This window comes from Topomyia yanbarensis, chromosome 2, assembly GCF_030247195.1.
Source record: "Topomyia yanbarensis strain Yona2022 chromosome 2, ASM3024719v1, whole genome shotgun sequence".
Taxonomy (NCBI): Eukaryota; Metazoa; Arthropoda; class Insecta; order Diptera; family Culicidae; genus Topomyia; species Topomyia yanbarensis.
In genome coordinates, this window is record NC_080671.1 from 53,141,095 (window position 1) to 53,151,377 (window position 10,283).

Genomic DNA, 10,283 nt, shown 5'->3' on the forward strand with positions numbered 1-10,283 from the left:
AGTGCACTCGATTTTGTCGGATATCGCGGACGCGTAGCTCTTCCAATCAATATTTCGTGTGAGGTCATACGAAACATTGATTGTATTCGGTGACTACCTTCCACATGCAATCTAACCGCAGCGATGTCGAGCAGAGGGACAGATCTAAGGCGCTCGGTCGCGCTGGAGGGGCAGGAATCCGTGTCATTTCACCCGTATTCAAAATAGTCATATTGAAGTTGTCGCAAAGCTCATGGAGTAGGGTAGATCGATTATCGTCATGAAGGCAAACCCATGCCGTGCCGTGGGAGTTGAAGTCACCTAAAACTAGCCTCGGTGCAGGGAGGAGTTCCGCAATATCGCAAAGCCGTCGGTGGCTATTCTTTGCGATTTGCATCGAGCGAATCTAGTCGTCCTAAATTTTTCTAAGTCCATGTAAACAGTATTAATGATTTCCTACTCAATCAAACATATGAGCTTATAACTTGGCTCGGACCGCTTCTTGGACCATGATATTTGGCCACGTTGTAGCTAAAGGTCCCCGGAACAGGTATGACCTGATTCCAGAGGGTCTCATCTCCGACCCTAGAACATTTTTTTCAAATTTAAAAATTTATGAAAATATCACAAGGCTGTATCAAACCAAACCTATGAGCTTATAACTTGGCTTGGACCGCTTGTTGGAACATGATATTTGGCCACGTTGTAGCTAAAGGTCCCCGGAACAGGTATGACCTGATTTCAGAGGATCTCATCTCCGACCCTAGAAATTTTTTTTTTCGAATTTAAAAGTTTATGAAAATATCACAAGGCTGTATGATTTCCTACTCAATCAAACCTATGAGCTTATAACTTGGCTCGGACCGCATCTTGGAACATGGCCACGTTGTAGCTTAAGGTCCCCAGAATAGGTATGACCTGATTCCAGAGGGTCTCATCTCCGACCCTAGAACAATTTTTTTCAAATTTAAAAATTTATGAAAATATCACAAGGCTGTATGATGTCCTACTCAATCAAACCTATGAGCTTATAACTAGGCTCAGACCGCTTGTTGGCACTTGATATTTCGCCACGTTGTAGCTAAAGGTCCCCGGAACAGGTATAACCTGATTCCAGAGGGTCTCATCTCCGACCCTAGAACAATTTTTTTCAAATTTAAAAATTTATGAAAATATCACAAGGCTGTATGATATCCTACTCAATCAAACCTATGAGCTTATAACTTGGCTCAGACCGCTTGTTGGCACTTGATATTTGGCCACGTTGTAGCTAAAGATCCCCGGAACAGGTATGACCTGATTCCAGAGGGTCTCATCACCGACCCTAGAACAATTTTTTTCAAATTTAAAAATTTATGAAAATATCACAAGGCTGTATGATATCCTACTCAATCAAACCTATGAGCTTTTAACTTGGCTCAGACCGCTTGTTGGCACTTAAGATTTGGCCACGTTGTAGCTAAAGGTCTCCGGAACAGGTATGACCTGATTCCAGAGGGTCTCATCTCCGACCCTAGAACAATTTTTTTCAAATTTAAAAATTTATGAAAATATCACAAGGTTGTATGATGTCCTACTCAATCAAACCTATGAGCGTATAACTGGGCTCAGACCGCTTGTTGGCACTTGATATTTGGCCACGTTGTAGCTAAAGGTCCCCGGAACAGGTATGATCTGATTCCAGAGGGTCTCATCTCCGACCCTAGAACATTTTTTTTCAAATTTAAAAATTTATGAAAATATCACAAGGCTGTATGATGTCCTACTCAATCAAACATATGAGCTTATGACTTGGCTCAGACCGCTTGTTGGCACTTGATATTTGGCCACGTTGTAGCTAAAGGTCCCCGGAACAGGTATGACCTGATTCCAGAGGGTCTCATCTCCCACCCTAGAATAATTTTTTTCAAATTTAAAAAATTATGAAAATATCACAAGGCTGTATGATGTCCTACTCAATCAAACATATGAGCTTATAACTTGGCTCAGACCGCTTGTTGGCACTTGATATTTGGCCACGTTGTAGCTAAAGGTCCCCGGAATAGGTATGACCTGATTCCAGAGGGTCTCATCTCCGACCCTAGAACAATTTTTTTTCAAATTTAAAAATTTATGAACATATCACAAGGCTGTATGATATCCTACTCAATCAAACCTATGAGCTTATAACTTGGCTCGGACCGCATCTTGGAACATGGCCACGTTGTAGCTTAAGGTCCCCAGAATAGGTATGACCTGATTCCAGAGGGTCTCATCTCCGACCCTAGAACAATTTTTTTCAAATTTAAAAATTTATGAAAATATCACAAGGCTGTATGATGTCCTACTCAATCAAACCTATGAGCTTATAACTTGGCTCAGACCGCTTGTTGGCACTTGATATTTCGCCACGTTGTAGCTAAAGGTCCCCGGAACAGGTATGATCTGATTCCAGAGGGTCTCATCTCCGACCCTAGAATAATTTTTTTCAAATTTAAAAATTTATGAAAATATCACAAGGTTGTATGATGTCCTACTCAATCAAACCTATGAGCGTATAACTGGGCTCAGACCGCTTGTTGGCACTTGATATTTGGCCACGTTGTAGCTAAAGGTCCCCGGAACAGGTATGATCTGATTCCAGAGGGTCTCATCTCCGACCCTAGAACATTTTTTTTCAAATTTAAAAATTTATGAAAATATCACAAGGCTGTATGATGTCCTACTCAATCAAACATATGAGCTTATGACTTGGCTCAGACCGCTTGTTGGCACTTGATATTTGGCCACGTTGTAGCTAAAGGTCCCCGGAACAGGTATGACCTGATTCCAGAGGGTCTCATCTCCGACCCTAGAATAATTTTTTTCAAATTTAAAAAATTATGAAAATATCACAAGGCTGTATGATGTCCTACTCAATCAAACATATGAGCTTATAACTTGGCTCAGACCGCTTGTTGGCACTTGATATTTGGCCACGTTGTAGCTAAAGGTCCCCGGAATAGGTATGACCTGATTCCAGAGGGTCTCATCTCCGACCCTAGAACAATTTTTTTTCAAATTTAAAAATTTATGAACATATCACAAGGCTGTATGATATCCTACTCAATCAAACCTATGAGCTTATAACTTGGCTCAGACCGCTTGTTGGCACTTGATATTTGGCCACGTTGTAGCTAAAGGTCCCCGGAATAGGTATGACCTGATTCCAGAGGGTCTTATCTCCGACCCTAGAACAATTTTTTTCAAATTTAAAAATTTATGAAAATATCACAAGGCTGTATGATATCCTACTCAATCAAACGTATGAGCTTATAACTTGGCTCAGACCGCTCCGAAAATATCACAAGGTTGTATGATGTCCTACTCAATCAAACCTATGAGCGTATAACTGGGCTCAGACCGCTTGTTGGCACTTGATATTTGGCCACGTTGTAGCTAAAGGTCCCCGGAACAGGTATGATCTGATTCCAGAGGGTCTCATCTCCGACCCTAGAACATTTTTTTTCAAATTTAAAAATTTATGAAAATATCACAAGGCTGTATGATGTCCTACTCAATCAAACCTATGAGCTTATAACTTGGCTCAGACCGCTTGTTGGCACTTGATATTTGGCCACGTTGTAGCTAAAGGCCCCGGAACAGGTATGATCTGATTCCAGAGGGTCTTATCTCCGACCCTAGAACAATTTTTTTCAAATTTAAAAATTTATGAAAATATCACAAGGCTGTATGATATCCTACTCAATCAAACCTATGAGCTTATAACTTGGCTCAGACCGCTTGTTGGCACTTGATATTTGGCCACGTTGTAGCTAAAGGTCCCCGGAACAGGTATGATCTGATTCCAGAGGGTCTCATCTCCGACCCTAGAACTTTTTTTTTCAAATTTAAAAATTTATGAAAATATCACAAGGCTGTATGATATCCTACTCAATCAAACATATGAGCTTATAACTTGGCTCAGACCGCTTGTTGGCACTTGATATTTGGCCACGTTGTAGCTAAAGGTCCCCGGAATAGGTATGACCTGATTCCAGAGGGTCTCATCTCCGACCCTAGAACAATTTTTTTTCAAATTTAAAAATTTATGAAAATATCACAAGGCTGTATGATGTCCTACTCAATCAAACCTATGAGCTTATAACTGGGCTCAGACCGCTTGTTGGCACTTGATATTTGGCCACGTTGTAGCTAAAGGTCCCCGGAACAGGTATGATCTGATTCCAGAGGGTCTCATCTCCGACCCTAGAACTTTTTTTTTCAAATTTAAAAATTTATGAAAATATCACAAGGCTGTATGATATCCTACTCAATCAAACATATGAGCTTATAACTTGGCTCAGACCGCTTGTTGGCACTTGATATTTGGCCACGTTGTAGCTAAAGGTCCCCGGAATAGGTATGACCTGATTCCAGAGGGTCTCATCTCCGACCCTAGAACAATTTTTTTTCAAATTTAAAAATTTATGAAAATATCACAAGGCTGTATGATGTCCTACTCAATCAAACCTATGAGCTTATAACTTGGCTCAGACCGCTTGTTGGCACTTGATATTTGGCCACGTTGTAGCTAAAGGCCCCGGAACAGGTATGATCTGATTCCAGAGGGTCTTATCTCCGACCCTAGAACAATTTTTTTCAAATTTAAAAATTTATGAAAATATCACAAGGCTGTATGATATCCTACTCAATCAAACCTATGAGCTTATAACTTGGCTCAGACCGCTTGTTGGCACTTAAGATTTGGCCACGTTGTAGCTAAAGGTCTCCGGAACAGGTATGACCTGATTCCAGAGGGTCTCATCTCCGACCCTAGAACAATTTTTTTCAAATTTAAAATTTTTTGAAAATATCACAAGGTTGTATGATGTCCTACTCAATCAAACCTATGAGCGTATAACTGGGCTCAGACCGCTTGTTGGCACTTGATATTTGGCCACGTTGTAGCTAAAGGTCCCCGGAACAGGTATGACTTGATTCCAGAGGGTCTGATCTCCGACCCTAGAACAATTTTTTTCAAATTTAAAAATTTATGAAAATATCACAAGGCTGTATGATATCCTACTCAATCAAACGTATGAGCTTATAACTTGGCTCAGACCGCTCCGAAAATATCACAAGGCTGTATGATGTCCTACTCAATCAAACATATGAGCTTATAACTTAGCTCAGACCGCTTGTTGGCACTTGATATTTGGCCACGTTGTAGCTAAAGGTCCCCGGAATAGGTATGACCTGATTCCAGAGGGTCTCATCTCCGACCCTAGAACAATTTTTTTCAAATTTAAAAATTTATGAAAATATCACAAGGCTGTATGATGTCCTACTCAATCAAACCTATGAGCTTATAACTTGGCTCAGACCGCTTGTTGGCACTTGATATTTGGCCACGTTGTAGCTAAAGGTCCCCGGAACAGGTATGATCTGATTCCAGAGGGTCTCATCTCCGACCCTAGAACATTTTTTTTCAAATTTAAAAATTTATGAAAATATCACAAGGCTGTATGATGTCCTACTCAATCAAACATATGAGCTTATAACTTAGCTCAGACCGCTTGTTGGCACTTGATATTTGGCCACGTTGTAGCTAAAGGTCCCCGGAATAGGGTCTCATCTCCGACCCTAGAACAATTTTTTTCAAATTTAAAAATTTATGAAAATATCACAAGGCTGTATGATGTCCTACTCAATCAAACCTATGAGCTTATAACTTGGCTCAGACCGCTTGTTGGCACTTGATATTTGGCCACGTTGTAGCTAAAGGTCCCCGGAACAGGTATGATCTGATTCCAGAGGGTCTCATCTCCGACCCTAGAACTTTTTTTTTCAAATTTAAAAATTTATGAAAATATCACAAGGCTGTATGATATCCTACTCAATCAAACATATGAGCTTATAACTTGGCTCAGACCGCTTGTTGGCACTTGATATTTGGCCACGTTGTAGCTAAAGGTCCCCGGAATAGGTATGACCTGATTCCAGAGGGTCTCATCTCCGACCCTAGAACATTTTTTTTCAAATTTAAAAATTTATGAAAATATCACAAGGCTGTATGATGTCCTACTCAATCAAACCTATGAGCTTATAACTTGGCTCAGACCGCTTGTTGGCACTTGATATTTGGCCACGTTGTAGCTAAAGGCCCCGGAACAGGTATGATCTGATTCCAGAGGGTCTTATCTCCGACCCTAGAACAATTTTTTTCAAATTTAAAATTTTTTGAAAATATCACAAGGTTGTATGATGTCCTACTCAATCAAACCTATGAGCGTATAACTGGGCTCAGACCGCTTGTTGGCACTTGATATTTGGCCACGTTGTAGCTAAAGGTCCCCGGAACAGGTATGACTTGATTCCAGAGGGTCTGATCTCCGACCCTAGAACAATTTTTTTCAAATTTAAAAATTTATGAAAATATCACAAGACTGTATGATATCCTACTCAATCAAACGCATGAGCTTATAATTTGGCTCAGACCGCTTGTTGGCACTTGATATTTGGCCACGTTGTAGCTAAAGGTCCCCGGAACAGGTATGACTTGATTCCAGAGGGTCTCATCTCCGACCCTAGAACAATTTTTTTCAAATTTAAAAATTTATGAAAATATCACAAGGCTGTATGATATCCTACTCAATCAAACCTATGAGCTTATAACTTGGCTCAGACCGCTTGTTGGCACTTGATATTTGGCCACGTTGTAGCTAAAGGTCCCCGGAACAGGTATGATCTGATTCCAGAGGGTCTCATCTCCGACCCTAGAACATTTTTTTTCAAATTTAAAAATTTATGAAAATATCACAAGGCTGTATGATGTCCTACTCAATCAAACTTATGAGCTTATAACTTGGCTCAGACCGCTTATTGGCACTTGATATTTGGCCACGTTGTAGCTAAAGGTCCCCGGAATAGGTATGACCTGATTCCAGAGGGTCTCATCTCCGACCCTAGAACAATTTTTTTCAAATTTAAAAATTTATGAAAATATCACAAGGCTGTATGATGTCCTACTCAATCAAACCTATGAGCTTATAACTTGGCTCAGACCGCTTGTTGGCACTTGATATTTGGCCACGTTGTAGCTAAAGGTCCCCGGAACAGGTATGATCTGATTCCAGAGGGTCTCATCTCCGACCCTAGAACATTTTTTTTCAAATTTAAAAATTTATGAAAATATCACAAGGCTGTATGATGTCCTACTCAATCAAACTTATGAGCTTATAACTTGGCTCAGACCGCTTGTTGGCACTTGATATTTGGCCACGTTGTAGCTAAAGGTCCCCGGAACAGGTATGACTTGATTCCAGAGGGTCTCATCTCCGACCCTAGAACAATTTTTTTCAAATTTAAAAATTTATGAAAATATCACAAGGCTGTATGATGTCCTACTCAATCAAACCTATGAGCTTCTAGCTCGACTTTCTTCTTCCGAAACTACGTAGTAGCCAATTTTCACTGGAATAGATATTACATTATTCCAGATACCCATGCAATGATAAATGCTTATCTCCTTAGGGACGGTCTTTTTAAAGCTATTAACGTTCAAATTTAGTGTATTCTTCTTTCCTTCATTCATAGTAGAAATCTCTTAACATTTTCCTGGCATCGTAGAACTAGATTACGACACATACCTTTCTACAATAACTTAAAAGCCAGAACGATTGTAACTCCCAAGTAGATGGCACAGAGAGCATCATAACATCAGAGTGCCAATAATTATCCGAAATACTTTGCTAATCTAAGAGGCTTTCCCTTTCATCACTGACATGTGAAATGTACTGCAAAATATATTTATAAAAAAACAATTACTCAGTTCAGTCTGCTGCCTGGGACTTTGCATCTCCTATACATTATTGGAGTATTCGGATGATGTCATTCGTTTAAAATTTTATTTTGTTCAGATTGAACAATAATCATTAAATACATACAAATCTATTAAAACTTTATTGCAAACCTTCCCTAGGTGTATTTTGTTAAGATTGTTCAATAATTATTAAATACATACAACTCTATTAATATTTTACTGCAAGCCATCTTTAGATCTAGGGTGCATTTCCGCGGTGGTTGTAGTGCTCACCCACTTCCTACCATAACTTTACATCACCAACATATAAAATGTACTTCAAAATCTATTTAAAAAACTGTTTATTACTCGGTTCAGCCTGCTATCTTGGACTTTGCATCTCTTGTACATTATTGGAGTATTCGGATTATGTCATTTGTTTAAAATTATATTTTGTTCAGATTATTCAATAATTATTAAATACAATTATATTAAAATTTTAGTGCATACCATCCTTAGGTGTAGGGGGCATTTCCGCGGTGGTTGCAGTGTTCACCGCTAGGTGGCGCATTGTCGTGGGTATTTTTCTCCGCTTTGTGGTTGGTGTCTTCGCTTGGTGGGTCAACTTACTGTAGGGGGGAATTCACGGCGGTGTCTGAAACACGTTTGGCAAACGTTTGCAGATGACGCAGTGATAAATACAATGCAGTTAGAGTGCAGCTGTTAAACACGTGTAGCAAACAGTTGCGCAGATGGCAATAGTGAAACACGGATTTCCAACGTTTATCAATTTGAAAGTTTACACAGGTTTTTGAAGAAATTTTGTTCTAGCCTAAACGTCTGTTATCTGTGGGTAAACTCTTGAAGAAAACGACTTTGTTTTTTTTTATTTTGTCGTTGGACGGCCAGTAGAGTAAAGTGGCAAGAATTTTTCCAAAACACCTTGAAGAAGAAGATGAAAAATATTTTGTTCAATACCATGTAAATAAATATTTCAAGAAGATAGAACAGACAGCTATAAAACAGCAAAAAAATCTAAAAGAAATTATATATGCTTCGAAGCGATTTTCATCGTTGGCGCCGTTTCCGTCGTCGTCATCCTCAGCAAGTTGTTCCTTCTTAACATCGAGTTCCACCATTTGCGATAGATCGTCCTGTGTCAGCTCCTTTTGATAGCCCAAGAACGAATCACTCTTATCCTGTTCCTGCTCATGCTCCTTTCCACGATCCTAGAGTGTATCGAAACGACCGGCGATGACAACAAACACTTTACACTTGGTGCACTTCCATGCAATTCGCCCTCGCTGATCAACCGATCCGATGGGTACCGGTAGCAACTGTGCACGACAAACAGCTGACCCCGCTTGCCCGGAATCAGTTTGTAAGCAATCTGTTCGGCTTGTTTTTGCGTCCAACATCTAACCTTCAATGATGGTTTTATTTTCGCAGTCGTCCTGCGTGAAAAAATTCAACCCTAATTATTTTTCACACGTGTAAATTTAAAACGACTTACCCCTCAGGCGCATGGTTATGTGCCCATTTGCTATTTATTTAGTTATTCATTTACTAATTTGTATATTTTTACATTTGTTCTTTCATTGTTGTGGGTGAATGGAGAACAGTGAGTCTAGTTATGTAAGGAATGCAAACTAGGCTCGATGGAACCTTGCCAGTCCTGGATATCACACACATTTGGAGCAACATCAGATGTTTTTCAAGCCGTTCTCAACTCCTATACGGCAGTTTTCACGCCGCCACCCGCGTAACGGCTTGGTAAGGCGAAACTGGTGTCGAAGGGGGTCAATTAAGCTTATCTGACGTATTCTTGATGGTCACATCATTAGCGTTCCTGCCTTAGAATCGACAGATAGCCTTAGTTGATTATAGGATTAGGGTATATTTATAAATTTATGTTTAACGTCTTTTTTTTGCTTCAGATAGTTGATATTCGAGCTTGTAGAACCATTTGGGCGTACCATATATGAGCTCCGACGGAAATTGAGGATGAAATAGATCTCTTCTATGAGACAGTCGTCCGACGGTGGCGAAATGCCGCAAGAGATGAGCAGCGGTAAACTAGTTATTCAAGATGGGAATGAGACACTTAATTACCACCATTGAAATGAAATCTGTAAGTAGCACTAACAAACATCTAATTTCAGGAACTGCATGAGATGCTGGGCCTGTGACCTTCGACTGGTATGGTCCATTCTCATTGGTTGTCGATTCTTTTGACCTTGGGTATGAGGCTTGTTCAGGGAAGGAGTGCATGAATGGCACCTAAGGGATACTTAATTATTCAGGACTTGTTCTTATGATTATTTAACTCGATCAAGCACACCGGCTCTCAGAAATGATAAGCAGCCCTTTCGGGTCGGTGTGGTCTGTTCGAGTTGAACCAGGTGGATATTCGGTTCGAGCATACTTTATTGGGACTAGTGGACAAATATTTCTTGTCCTTTATGGGCAGAGATTCTTTTTGTGAAACCCTAAAATACCTTATCTCGTCTAGCTACTCAGCATAATGATAATAGAAAAAATT

The 10,283-nt window shown here is 39.9% G+C and overlaps 1 long non-coding RNA gene across 1 annotated transcript; it reads left to right on the top strand.

The window, feature by feature from the left end:
- The first annotated feature begins 8,402 nt into the window (after window positions 1-8,402).
- LOC131681827 (uncharacterized) lies at window positions 8,403-9,785 on the top strand. The gene is made up of 3 exons (XR_009303985.1): window positions 8,403-9,122; window positions 9,364-9,514; window positions 9,679-9,785. It is a non-coding gene; the product is annotated as an uncharacterized LOC131681827 (long non-coding RNA).
- The last annotated feature ends 498 nt before the right edge of the window (window positions 9,786-10,283 follow it).